The following is a 13,337-nucleotide window of genomic DNA, read 5'->3' on the forward strand; positions in this document are numbered from 1 at the left end:
TGAATTCCGCTGTGCTTCGTGGGGGGAGATAGCCGGCGGGGACAGCATCAACAGAGTCCTGCGCGGTGGTGAACTGAGAGGCCGGGATGGAGTTTTTTAATTTGTTAGACAAATTTCCTCTTGTCTAACAGTCTGTCCACAAACAAAACATTCCTGTTAGACAAGAGGAATTGAAAAAAAAACAATGTTGTCAATGAAAACCGGTGTGTGTGTCTCTCCCTGCTGGATGTCCCTCTCACAAACTGCTGAATGAATAAAATAATTTTATTGAAAACGAGTTTGCGATTGTCTGGTCTTTAAATTCTGGAGATACGCGATTCCATATTATATTCCCTTTTAATCAAATCCTAAAAGTATGCTTGTTGACTCCGGTATCGCGTTAGTTAAAGACTTCGATGCTTAAAATGTTTAGGGAGAAATAATTTAATTTTGAAAGCCACTGAGACATCAGGTACTACTGTTGTATTTATGAAAAAGAAACAAAACAAAAAACATACTAACAACTGTGCCATCCTACTCCTTAGTTAATACATTTTATTATTCATAAACAGTTAACATTGTTAGCAAAATATTTTGAATTATATTTAACCCTATTTTTTCTTTAGTTTTGTATTTAACTTATTATATGATAGTCAGACTTAATCTATATTTGAACAATGAAAATATATTTTTACAAGATTTTACATTAAGCACTTAAAATTAATATGGTTAATAATAGTAAACTGTAACATGCTGTAACAAGATCGGTTAAACTGCGAAGAAAATGCTTTCAGAGAAAATGTTTCAGGTGTGAAGAACATAGATCTCCAATGCAATTTCAACCAAACCTGTTCCCACACACCCTGCCCCCACTACCATTAGAATATACACAAACATTTTAGCGTTTCATTCTGAGCAGAAGACCCTCACACCTGAAGAGTGCTGGCTGTGACGAATTAAACCGGTTTTTCCGGTTTCAATCACAGACCATGTGACATGGGACTCGGTAAACTAACAGCGCCACTGGATTTGATAATACCTAACCAAAATCCGCAATATGGAAACAGAACCTGTGTGATTGTTGATAGATGATGTACTCGTAACATTTTTTCAAGACCAACTACAACATTTAAAAAATGACTTGTATGTACTTGATATCTCTAATCAATCCATGGCTCCCAGCACAAAACGAAAGTAAAACGCATACCGTTTCGCGCTTCTTATTAGTTGCTCAAAAGTAATTTGACCGTATGAAATGCATAATATAAACCTAGAAACATATACATGAGCAGTACTTAAGCACTGTAGTATCGGTGTTAAGACATACCTCTCAAATACTGTAAATCAAGTTAAAAATATCTCAAGACCGATTCTGGTCGTAATGAAACCATGTTTCGTGTATGTTTTTTTTTTCATCTTGAAATAACTCATTTCTAAATACCTTTTTCACTGTTAACATCTTGCAGCAACTTTGCGACAAAATATACACTCTGACAGTTCATCCTGCTACCAACATTAAATAAAACAAATCTTAAGATTTCTATATTTATGTCTTTATTTAGTGGTTTCATTAGTGACAAAGGCTAAACTTTCTTGGAAAAATGTATTTTATGTGTTGCAGAAAAAACTGACTTGCTTTAACAAAATATGTTTACAAATCCTTTCACCTGGCATTTTCGTAGTTAGAAATTATGGAACGCTCTGTTAAAAGCAAGGGAGTTTTTATGTCCGTTGCAGTTCTTTTGCAACATGAATATAATTATATCGTTATTAATTTCTTGAGATACGCGATTCCATATTATATTCCCTTTTAATCAAATTCTAAAAGTATGCTTGTTGACTCCGGTATCACGTTAGTTAAAGACTTCGAAGCTTACAATGTTTAGGGAGAAATGGAATACTGGTGTGTATTTTTTTCTTTAAAGTACCGAGACCAGCCATATACTGTATGTTTATGTTAAGATTTCCCTTCAGTGGTAAAATTAGATATGAATATTCAATACTTAAACGGGCACAGTTAAGACATTAAATATACATATACATATTGTATACAGTACAGTTTGCATACGGTAATATGTTTATGTTACGTGATTAAAAAATAAATAAATAAAACTGGAAGGTCCAGCACCAGCTGGATTTGAACACACAACCTGCCAGTTGGTAGTCACACACCTAGACCAGTAGGCTACAAGACAGCTCGCATGAACAAGCAGGCGAAACAGCCCTACACAGCCCTGCCGCAGTACACGGATATAATCATACCGTTATTAATTTCTTGAGATACGCGATTCCATATTATATTCCCTTTTAATCAAATTCTAAAAGTATGCTTGTTGACTCCGGTATCACGTTAGTTAAAGACTTCGAAGCTTACAATGTTTAGGGAGAAATGGAATACCGGTGTGTATTTTTCCTTGTGATATTTTAAGCTCTAGTTGAATGATAGGTGTCGCATTTTAAATCATTTTCGTAGCTAGAAATTATGAAACGCCCTGTTAAAAGCAAGGAAGTTTTTATGCCCGTTGAAGTAAAACAAAATGCCTGACAAAGTACGGCTTGGACAGATTCCAAGTGCTTGTACAAATGTGCTAAAGAAATTATACTTTGAGTATACAGCTTGTCCAAAGTCATCCATTATTAATACTATTAGTAATATCTTCAGTAAAGGCTTTGATATTTCTGATAAAGGTAGGTTGTATACTTTTGTCCAACTGAGCAATCTTGCTTTCATAAAATATACCAACATTTTAATGACTGATGATTAACATGCTGTAATACACAGTTCAAAATTAAAGGCTCAAATGCTGTACATGAGAGGTTAAGCTCCCCCTGGCGGTTTTACAAGGCGACGCCGGATAGTTAACCACGTGACACCACGTTAACTGCGTCATACCGCGTGATACTGTGACACGCCCACCGGGGTATGCCGCGAAATACCTCACGCATTTTGAATGGCTGCATCTGTAGTACTTATAAATCCTCTGAATAAGAACAATTGACTTTGTCTAACATCTGGATAAATACACACTCCAAATTTGGCCAAATGATTTTGTTGAACATCATGACTTGCTTTGTTTCATGAAAAGTGGTTATTAAATTCTTCTGAGACAGGGATGTATTGCACTGAACAGCAGCAGCTTTACAGAGTGCCATTTGAATTGGCAATCTCCAAGGGAAATCAAGAAGTACAATGCTGAAGCTAAAGTGCACAGCATGAAGGGTGCCATAGCACTGTCACAATATATTGTATGTTGACAAATGTTTCTGAAGAACTACTGCCCTTTTCAAAACTACTTTATAACAATGGAGCTAGTGTGCCTCTGATTCTGTGATAAAACAATTCCTGAAATCAATCTGAAAAGCACAGTGCGTCCATAAACCTTTTTCTGCAGAATCTGCCTTTAATCTTTGAGAACTCCAGCTATATTTCACTCTTGGTCTTATTAAAATATCAGTTTCATGTTTAGGCAGTTGTGGATACTCTTTCACCCACCTTAAGCTGTTTCAGAAATTCTAACACCTTAAAATTCTGCATTTTCTTTTCCAAAATATTAGATACAGTTTTTGTCAAATCCAAGGTTAGATGTTAAAAATGTTATCTGTAGTTTTCAACTACCTAATACATTATTCTGCTTTCAATGTTTAATTATGTAATCAAGCACGGAAATTTACAAATAGTGTTACATGCCTGTAAGGGAAGCTCATAACCAAGCTATTTTGCCCATGTTGTTAAAGATAATTCCTCAAAAGAATTTGTGCCCACAGAGATATGCTACTATGCAATGGCATTAGTTTTGCTTATGAAATAGGATTCAATATTTTATAGCCATTAGGAATAAATTACAACCAACCCGAACACAGAGACACTATGTAGCTGCCTGTTTAATTCATGAGCAGTTTAACAAATATGATAAAACAAATGGAATTTATTAGACTGCAAATCATTAGGTGGCTGTGCTTTAATTATAAATGAACAAGCTGGAAATGCTTATTTAGGACACGGTACATCTTCCATAGTGGAACATGAAATATTGCTTTGTGTTTGCCTAACAAAAGGTTAGAGTATTTCATTTAAATCTGTTGAGAGCTGTATAGGAGCTCTGAGGATCTCAAATCTTCTCCTATTGCCATGCTGTTCAAGTTAATTCACTTTGTCCTTTTGGTAATGATGTTATTGAGAGTTTTCCTTTGTTGTCTTACAGTAAATACATTTGCCTAGTCTAGTATTTGTTTCCATAGGAGGTGGGGCATTATCTGTTTGTGAGTATTTAACTTGAAATGGGACATTGATTGGCTTCTCATTATCGAGTGCCGACAAAGGTTTTTCTACAGCTTAAGCACTGAACCCATGGGGGAGAATAAGAAAAAAGTCTGCGAGACTTCTCCATTCAGGTCCAAGGAGCTTCCGCTCGATCTAGTACTATTTCAGACTCATTTGAATAAAAGCGGAACCAATTTAACAAAAAAATATTGAGAAAAGCTGTGCATGAAGTAGTTGAGAGAATGGTTTCTGGGAATTGACTGTAGAAGCAAATAGCTCTTTCATATGAGTTCACCAGTGATAGACTATTAAGAAATGGCACTCAAAAAACATGCACGGTAAGCAAGCTCTCATTTTAATGTATCAAGCAAGCAAACAAATAAACAAACACCTAAGCCGTAATAATGCAAGTGATATGTAGGACTGCATCCATAGTTTTAGCATGCTGCATCATTAATATTCATGGGTTTCTGTGATCTTAATTAAAAGGTTAGCAGAGTGTAGCTTTTGAAATGCATCCAAGGAAAGGCATTAAATAATGATGCACACAAGAACTTCACTTGATTTCATATAGTATATATTAAATAAAAATACTTTAGTAGGGGTAGAGACAGCTTTTCCGTTAAAGATAGTTCTCCTTTTGGAATGAGCTCAGGCCCTAAGAATTCACACAGGACTGGACAGACTCTCTATTGCTTGTCAAAGGAAGTGATAAGATTTGTTTCTTGCCACAGCTTATGTCACACATATCAGAACACAATTAGCGCTCCAGTTACTCCAAAGATGTACCTGAAATTACTAAAGAAAGTCCTTTACATACCATATAAATTCCATTCATCAGAGAAAAACGCTCAGCTGTAACCCTTGTAGTATGACTGCACCCTGCTTTTTATAGCATGTTGTGCAAAATGAATACCAAAAGGCCTTTTTTTTCCCTTTTGGTAAACTGCCCAGACCAAAATAAATGATCTAATTTTCCCATAGCAAAACACAGGTCCATAAAGTTCACATAGTCAATCCATTGGTTTCTCTTATCATTGCAGTACCAGCTTGATAAGATCTGTACAACAGTCTTTTTCAGACAATTACTGAGACATTAGCACAAAATAGTTTCCATTCCAAAGGGACTTCACCCTATTTGGTTAGTTGATGCCTTGCTTTTTATTGCTTTTATAATTTATAGCACTTTTCTCTACAGCAATAATAAATATTACAGAGGGTATATTACAGAGGGTACAGTATACAGTATATGCATTTAACTTTTTCACTTGGTGTGCATGAGATGTGGATGTACTGTAGCAATATCTTTTGTTCTCTGCTATCTATACTTCCCAATATTACAACATATTTAAGGGCACATCCAATCCAAGTAGAAAGTACAAAAAAGGTTAAAGATTCAGTTAATTTTCAACCCATTTGCTTTTCTGTTTGGGGGCTGTTTATTTCAAAAGTTTATGTTTACTGTACTGTTTTTATGCACCATATTATTTCTATTCACTGCTTTAAAAATGCATATACCATAAGATCCTCATAAAAATCTTCAAATACTAGTGATGGAACATTATTTGAATGATGCTTTTATTCAAAGCAAATTCCAATTGTGTCTCTACAGTAGGAAGTTTCACTGGAGTGCAGCATTTTGTTCAAAAGTACAACAGTAGGGTCATATCCATATAGGGTCATGTAAACCTATAGCCTTTGAGTTGGGTCCCTAACAGTTAAAATTACTCTGAAGTTTCTGTATCATACTGTAGATTTGAGCTAACCACCTGCAGCAGTTATAAGGCCTGAACAGAAGTGGACAGTCACTCCAGTTCAGGCCTTTCGTTAATATCATTCTTCCTCTAATACACAACAGCCTACTGTAACATCAAAAAGAGCATTGTAACCTTCCTTTGAAATCATATTATGTTTTTATGATTGCATTTTCTTTTCAATCAACATATCCTTGGAGACCACAGACCTACCTCATTATAAAGTCATTAGAAGAATGGGGTAGTTGGTTATGTATTACACCCTTAGTTAGTATTTCTAACTAAGTGCTGGGGGAATAATCTGGATTCTCAGGCCAACACAACAGAAACATTCTCGATATGCTACTGTTTTAAACATGTATAGTCCTGCCATGTACAAACTTTTTAACATTCAGCAGATCACAACTGCTTCTTTTAATAATTCAGTATCATTATGATTTGTTAGAAATATACCTTCTGTGAAAATCCCTTTGCCAGGGAGACTGTTCAATTTAAAGCACATTGATGACTATTTTAGATTGAATTTAGTAGGATGTTATGCATCTTGAAACCAAACTTATTCCAAATGAAGAAAAAAAAAATCCCTAACTGAAGCCTCTGACCCAAAGGGTATGATACTGAAGAGTGTGATACACCTTGAATGTGTTGCCGCGGGATAAATGGGTTGGATGTATTCTCTGGGTGCATTATTCAAAGATGAGTAAATCGGCTAACTTGGCAGGCATGTCAGAGCCTGACACCTTGGAACCTTACACTGTGATGCATCAGAGACAAGGTGGTTTCAGAGACAGTATAGATTTCCATCTGCTTTGTTTCAGAACTGAGGTGTTTCAGTAAAATCTGCTACAGGATTTTAAGCTCTGCACCCTTGTTAATTTGGATATACTTCTGCTCAAACATGAACTCCTGCAACCTGTCATACTGTCTTTCCTAAAATGTTGACCAATGTGGACAAGACTCACAGAAGAGCAATCTATGAAATGATCCCAGTGAAATGACACCTTTCCTAAGAGTTTAATAATAATAATTATTGTAATAATAAATGCTTATTAATAAATGCTTACTTTATTTTTATAGCACCTTTAAAAGTGGCTTCTCAAAGTGCTTTATGATAAAAACAGAATAAGAGAAGCCAGCAAAATTACACAAATAAAATAAAAGTTTGGGATACAGTAGGAAAGCAAAGGGAAACATAATTGAAATTAAAAAAAAGATTTTGAGTCTGGATTTAAAAGTGTTTTGGTAAGGTGACTCTCTGATATCTTTAGGGATACAACTCCAGAGCACTAGGCGCTGTCACCAATAGAATGTAGATGGGTATGTCAGATAGGTACTGAGGTGCCAATGTGCCATATACAGTAGAGCCTTATAGATGAACATAAAGTTTTTGAAGTTGATATGAAACCTGATAAAAACCCAGTGCAAGGACTCCAGGATAGGAGTAATGTGATCACTAGAACAAGAGCTGGGCAGGATTCTGGCTGCCGATTTCTGGACACACTGAAGTTTATTCAGTGTGGATTTAGATACCCTAGTGAGTATGGCATCACAGTAATCAATTTGACAAAAGACAAAAGCATTGACCAGCTTTTCAGCTACAGTTAGCAACAAAATAGGATGTAGTCTGGAGATGTTTCTGAGTTGGAGGAATGACATTTTTACAATTGTTTGACCATGTTGGTCAAACTTCAAGGCAGTATCAAATATCACAGTGCTAACCACAGGTTTACTACATTGGCTTTGCAGAGTTGATGGAAAATGCTGAGAAGCATTACTTCAGTCTTATCATAGTTTAAATTAAAGAACTTTTGAGTCATTCAGGTATTTATGTCAGAGATGCAAATGGACGGTGCAGAGACGGCCACTTCAGTTTTAGGGAACAAGTAAAGGTTTATTCCATCCCAGGTTTCCTCTCTTCCTCACACCTGAAGAAGGCTCCACAGCCGAAACATTGTGTTTCTTTTCGTCTCTTTTCAGCCTGTAATAAACTTTTACTTGTTCCTTTGCAGCCTATGCATGCTGACACAGCTACCTACTTGAACCACTTCCGTGTCAGGTTTAGTATGGACATAAATTTAAGTATCATCAGTGTAGTAATGTTATTTAGACCATGTGATCTTAATAACTGACCAAGTGGGAACATCTAAATGCTGAATAGTAGGGGACACCTTACAAAATTAAAGACAGAGAAAAACATACTGTAACTGTTTTATATTGCGTATAATAAATTTGAGAGCAATAAGTTGGGGAAAGGAGGGGGACTATCTCCTTAGTGGTTAGATCAGGGTTTCATCAGCATGATTGCTACAAAGGAACAAGATGTTAATTTCACACTGAAACATAAAAGTAGAGTAGAAAACAACACAGAGTTTTGACCAAGAAGTACGTACCTGTAGTGCTCACAAAGATGATGCAGCTATACACAAATGTATTAAGTTGTTTTATTTTTAAATATAATGTAAGTTTTTAACTGAAGTTCAGGATAGATAATGACAGTCAAAGCCAATTTCTGCCAGCTGTTTGAAATCATAATTTTTTAATTTCGTTATGAATATACCTCACAAAAGCACCTCTTCACTTGCATTTACAGTATGTTGCATGCATTTAAGCCTTATTCATCTATTCATGGACAAAGAAGGACAGAGAAAACAAGACAAAAGGACAGAAATGAAAGTATACTACATGTCTAACATTTCACCTTATGTATTACTTATCTATACATGAATTGTGCTCCAAACAACATAAAGGAAAGAGAAAACAAGACAGAAGAAAAAAGAAATGTTCTGTCTCCGATTTACTTCATGTATTACTCACCTACAGTATATGTGAACCATGCTCCAAAGTACCAATTAAACCTGAAGAAAAAAATATACTGTATTCTACCTGGCTTTCATTTTGCCTCATGCATAATTCAATACATGGACCATGCTTCTAACAACTGACTAAAAGAAAAAAGTAAACAACCAAAAAGACAGAAGATAAAGAAAATGTCTACACGTGTCTCTATATAACTGAACAAACAAAACAACCTAAGATAGTGGGAAAAACTCAGCTGTATCCTTTTTAAAAATATTCATTTTTGCTATGGATCCAACAAAGAACTTTCAGACTTGATCAAGAATCTCTGGCTTCTTATAATCAGTCTACTGTTTCTTCTTCCTCTGCTCAAGTATTATCCCCCATGCATCTCCCATTACTGCAATTCCTGACATCAAAGAAAGGAATTACCTTCAAAAAGGAATGTGCCAAAACCTATTTTTCTCTATCTCTATGCCTACCTGAGTGAGGTCCATAACAGCAAACTCTGTCAGCCACTTCATCCTGTGTTTCCTACTTTTTTTTTACTATCCCATCTGATTCAGCGGTTAAAACTTCCTCTTGTTTTCCTCAGCCCCCCATTCTCCTCGGCTCAGTGTTTGTCCAGCATCTTACTTCCAGATCATTCAGCAGGTGTCCTATAGATTTTTATGTCTGCCTTCTCTTTTTCATTGTAATGTTCACGTTTCCTTCTGTATCTATCTACATTGTCCAACACGACCCAGCACTTTTGTGAGCTCGAACCCACATTCCTCTCTGTCAGTCCCTGCTGCATCCATCTCCTTGGATCTTTGTCTGTCTGGTGTCCTAAATCTGGTTTAGATTACTGACATTGGTCACAATTGAAAACAAAATGGTATTTTTTAACAATTAAGAAAATCTGACACTGGTCTTCAGAAGAATACATGCAAACCAATTAAACGTCATCCATAAATATTGGTCCAGCTTTTCATACAACTACTAAAAACACTATGTTAGTGCCTACACATTCTTCCCATCACTGTTTCTGCATTAGTGGTTTTGGCATATGTTTTTTTGGAAGTAGAAGCCTCCTCATTCTTTGACCAGAAGGTTGCCCCTTAACTAAGCAGGATTAGCCAAAACATATTACGGAGCGGCATGTCCAGTACAGAGGCAGAGCCCTGGATGAAGGGTGATGCTTTGCCTTTGTAGTCACAGCTGTTCTGGCTGCTAGAGGAGGAGCCACAGCTGTGAGGGCTCTAAAAAGGCACACTGTGCACCCCCCAAACAGAATAGAAAGGTCACCCCTGGAAGGGGAGGATTATTTTCACCGGCAGTCCTGGAGGGGATTGTACCCGTGTAAGGACATCGTTATTTTTCTTTTTCATTTTCTTTTTCTTTTTGCCTGTCCCGTCACATGTCTTCACTGGGGCAAGCAGACATTCACACACTGAGTTTGTATTTTGTTTTGGCCCTGTTAAAGTCCAGTTTGGTCACTGCTGTGCTAGCGGTTCTTCTTTTTCCCGGGCTGGACCACGTTGTATAGGGCAAGCCCAGACCGGATATCGCGATGCACAGCAGCACACATTTCCTTTTTTGGTTTTGTTATTGTTTTTCACCCCTTTTTGTGTTATTTTTGGTTCCTGCTAACATCACACTTTCATCCTGCCTTTATCCCTCAGTTAGGGGCCTTGACTTTTTACCAGTGCTTACCGTGGCTCCGCCCACTTCCGTACTATTACAGTACCCAGTAGACATTCGCAAAGCATTTGAATCTTGAATGACATTATTGCTCATGAATTTGATTTATTTGATAGTAGTCAAACATAAAAAGGCAATTAGGCACCAACCATCCAGCATTAACCCCAAACCACAAGCAATTTACAGCCAGAAGATATTTGTAAATTAACAGAGGAGTATAAATGCAACTGAATGGTAACAAAGAAATGAACAGGTATTTAAATGCAGTTACAGTAAGACACAGCAGATATATTGACTTCTGACTTCTCATGAATTAAATATTCCATTTAGTGTATATACGAACTGAACAATGGTTTGAATAAATAAAATTAGAAACATTCAGCTGAATGAAGGATGATGTAGCCTTATTTCAAATTGATTAATTTATTAAGAAGGGAAATATAGTACACAATCTAGCTTTCACTCAGAAGATCACAGTACTTCCTGTAATTTCCAGGTCTAAGTAATAACTTTAAAATAATGGATAGGAATGTGTAGAATATCTGTTGGCGTGTCTTAAATGAAAGAATATGAAGCATTTTATTTCATAGAGGACAGTGGAAATATATTGCCAAACAGAAATTCAAGAATAAAAAACAAACAAAAAAAACTCTTGGAGATCTTGATTATACATACAAAATACAAAATCAAAGAATTTTAAAAATATAAATACTGTATATTAACCACACTAGAAAGAAAGACAGCAGTGGGCTCTGCCAATTACTTCTCCAAAGGAGTGAGTTAGTGGAACAATTTCTGTGAGCTGGAGCACTTGCATACAGAGGCAGCAGCAGTGACAGAGATGGTGGGAAGAAGAAATCAAGAGCTGTCAGAATCACAACCCTGTAAATTGGGGCATTATGTGCTTCTTACCATGTTCAATCACAGTACAAGAAACCAGTGGTTTTCACTGCATCTCTCCTCCCAAGCCTTTTAGAATGCAAAGTAAACTGTATATTTTTCATAAAAGGGCAACAGCAATTATTTTTCTACAGGAAACTTAATCATTTTAAGTTTGATAATTCATTGTTATGTTTTATCAGTCTTTGATTGAATCTATTTGAACTTTTACCCTAATTTGCTGGTTTGGGTATCTGAATCTGAGGAGTCAGAACAAACTGAGGACGACCGTCAAACCACAACATTGGTGCTGCTCTTCCATCCCTATTACACATCTATCAACTACAAGTTTTGCATAAAGTATATTCCATTCTAGAGGACCCTTTACACCCTTTCTTTAATGAATTCCAGTTACTGCCTTCAGAATGCTGATGTATTGTATAGTTTTCATCTATAACTGTGGCTTTTGTGTATGTACATGTGTATTATCTGCTTCTGTAAAACAAATTACCTCTTGGGAATAATAAAGACTCTTTCTCTGTGTCACTCAACTCTAGCCCTGCATTGCAACACAGCAACAGCACTTAAAATGCTTGATAAAAGTTTTAGAAAAGGCAAATTCACAGACTTTCAAGGGCTACAAAAAGCTGTAGCAATTATCAAGGCCATTCTGCAATTTTCCATATACTGTAGTTGGAATTCTTAAGAGAGAAATGGGGCTGTGCAATGTATAAATGTTCTTTAGCTAAAGCAACCTTTCAATTGCTTCTTTTTTTTGCACCTTTCAGAACTCAGTGTTTTCTAGAAGAGGTTCCTGTCACACAGCTCTTCCACTGCAGCCTTGAGGGGAGAAATGTCTCCTGATTGCTACTGCTAGTTGTGATTACAAGCAGAGTCAAAAAGAGACAATACTGCTACACATTTGTCATGAGAGCATGACGGCAGAGCCTCCTAGCTTGTAAACATTGCCACAGGTGGGATTTATCTTCCTGATAAAGATATGAAATGGAGGACCTAATCTGTGCATGACAGCAGCTACCTCCCTACAGATCAACTTAGGAGCATTTGTAAAACATGCTAACAGTGTCAAATCTGAGACTAGCATTGTACTGTACATGCATGCTGTTGGAAAAGAAAAGTAATGCTGTCTTCTGTGACTTTCTGTGTATTCACATGTAGAAATGGAATGCTGTATGTCATTTCTTACTTTCCTGAAAAGGTCTGGTTTGAATTAAATGAAAAATAAATATTTATATGAAAAGCTTCTGGGCAGCAGGTGCTTTGGTTTCCTCCCATAGTCTGAAGATCTGCTGTCTAGGTGTAACCAAAATAAGATATCTGTAAGAGCTGAAAGTACATTTCCTAAGAAATACAATACCTCATAGTAATTGTCAGAAAGTAAGATTCTGTAGGATTATTAGTAAAAGCTTAAAAGTATGGATCAGTGGTACGAGAACACATTTCATGTGAAAGTAAAGATCAGGCCTTCTACACATGCTGACAACGCAACATATGGCTGAAATTGAAGCTCATCAAATGAAAGCAATCCTTTGTCCTAAATCTTCATCTAATTGAAAATAAATATTATAGGAAGCACAGAAAACTAACAAATAAATACTGCATAATAAATAAAGGATTTGGAACAAGTCTTCCTTATGCACATTTTTGGGACTGATGTGTCTTCTGGTTTTTAGCTGTGCTACCTCGAACTGATTTAATGATTTTCTTCATCATAATTTTAATTATCTTCATTTGAAGATAATAAACTTGTTGCCAACAATAACAGGTAAACAGAATGATTGATCATCCTAGCGTTAATCCCGCATCAGCAGGGTCCGCTTGTCTCCATTTGGTGGTTTGTTGCCATTAAATGCGACCGAGAATTCTCCAACCGGCACATCGCTCCGCCTGCCGGGTGACATTGCAGTGTTGCAGGGTTGCAGGGTGACATGGTTGCTGGCTAGAATGATTGAAACCATAACTGC

The sequence above is a fragment of the Atractosteus spatula genome, chromosome 11 (assembly GCF_055471065.1).
Source record: "Atractosteus spatula isolate fAtrSpa1 chromosome 11, fAtrSpa1.hap1, whole genome shotgun sequence".
In the NCBI taxonomy this organism is placed as follows: Eukaryota; Metazoa; Chordata; class Actinopteri; order Semionotiformes; family Lepisosteidae; genus Atractosteus; species Atractosteus spatula.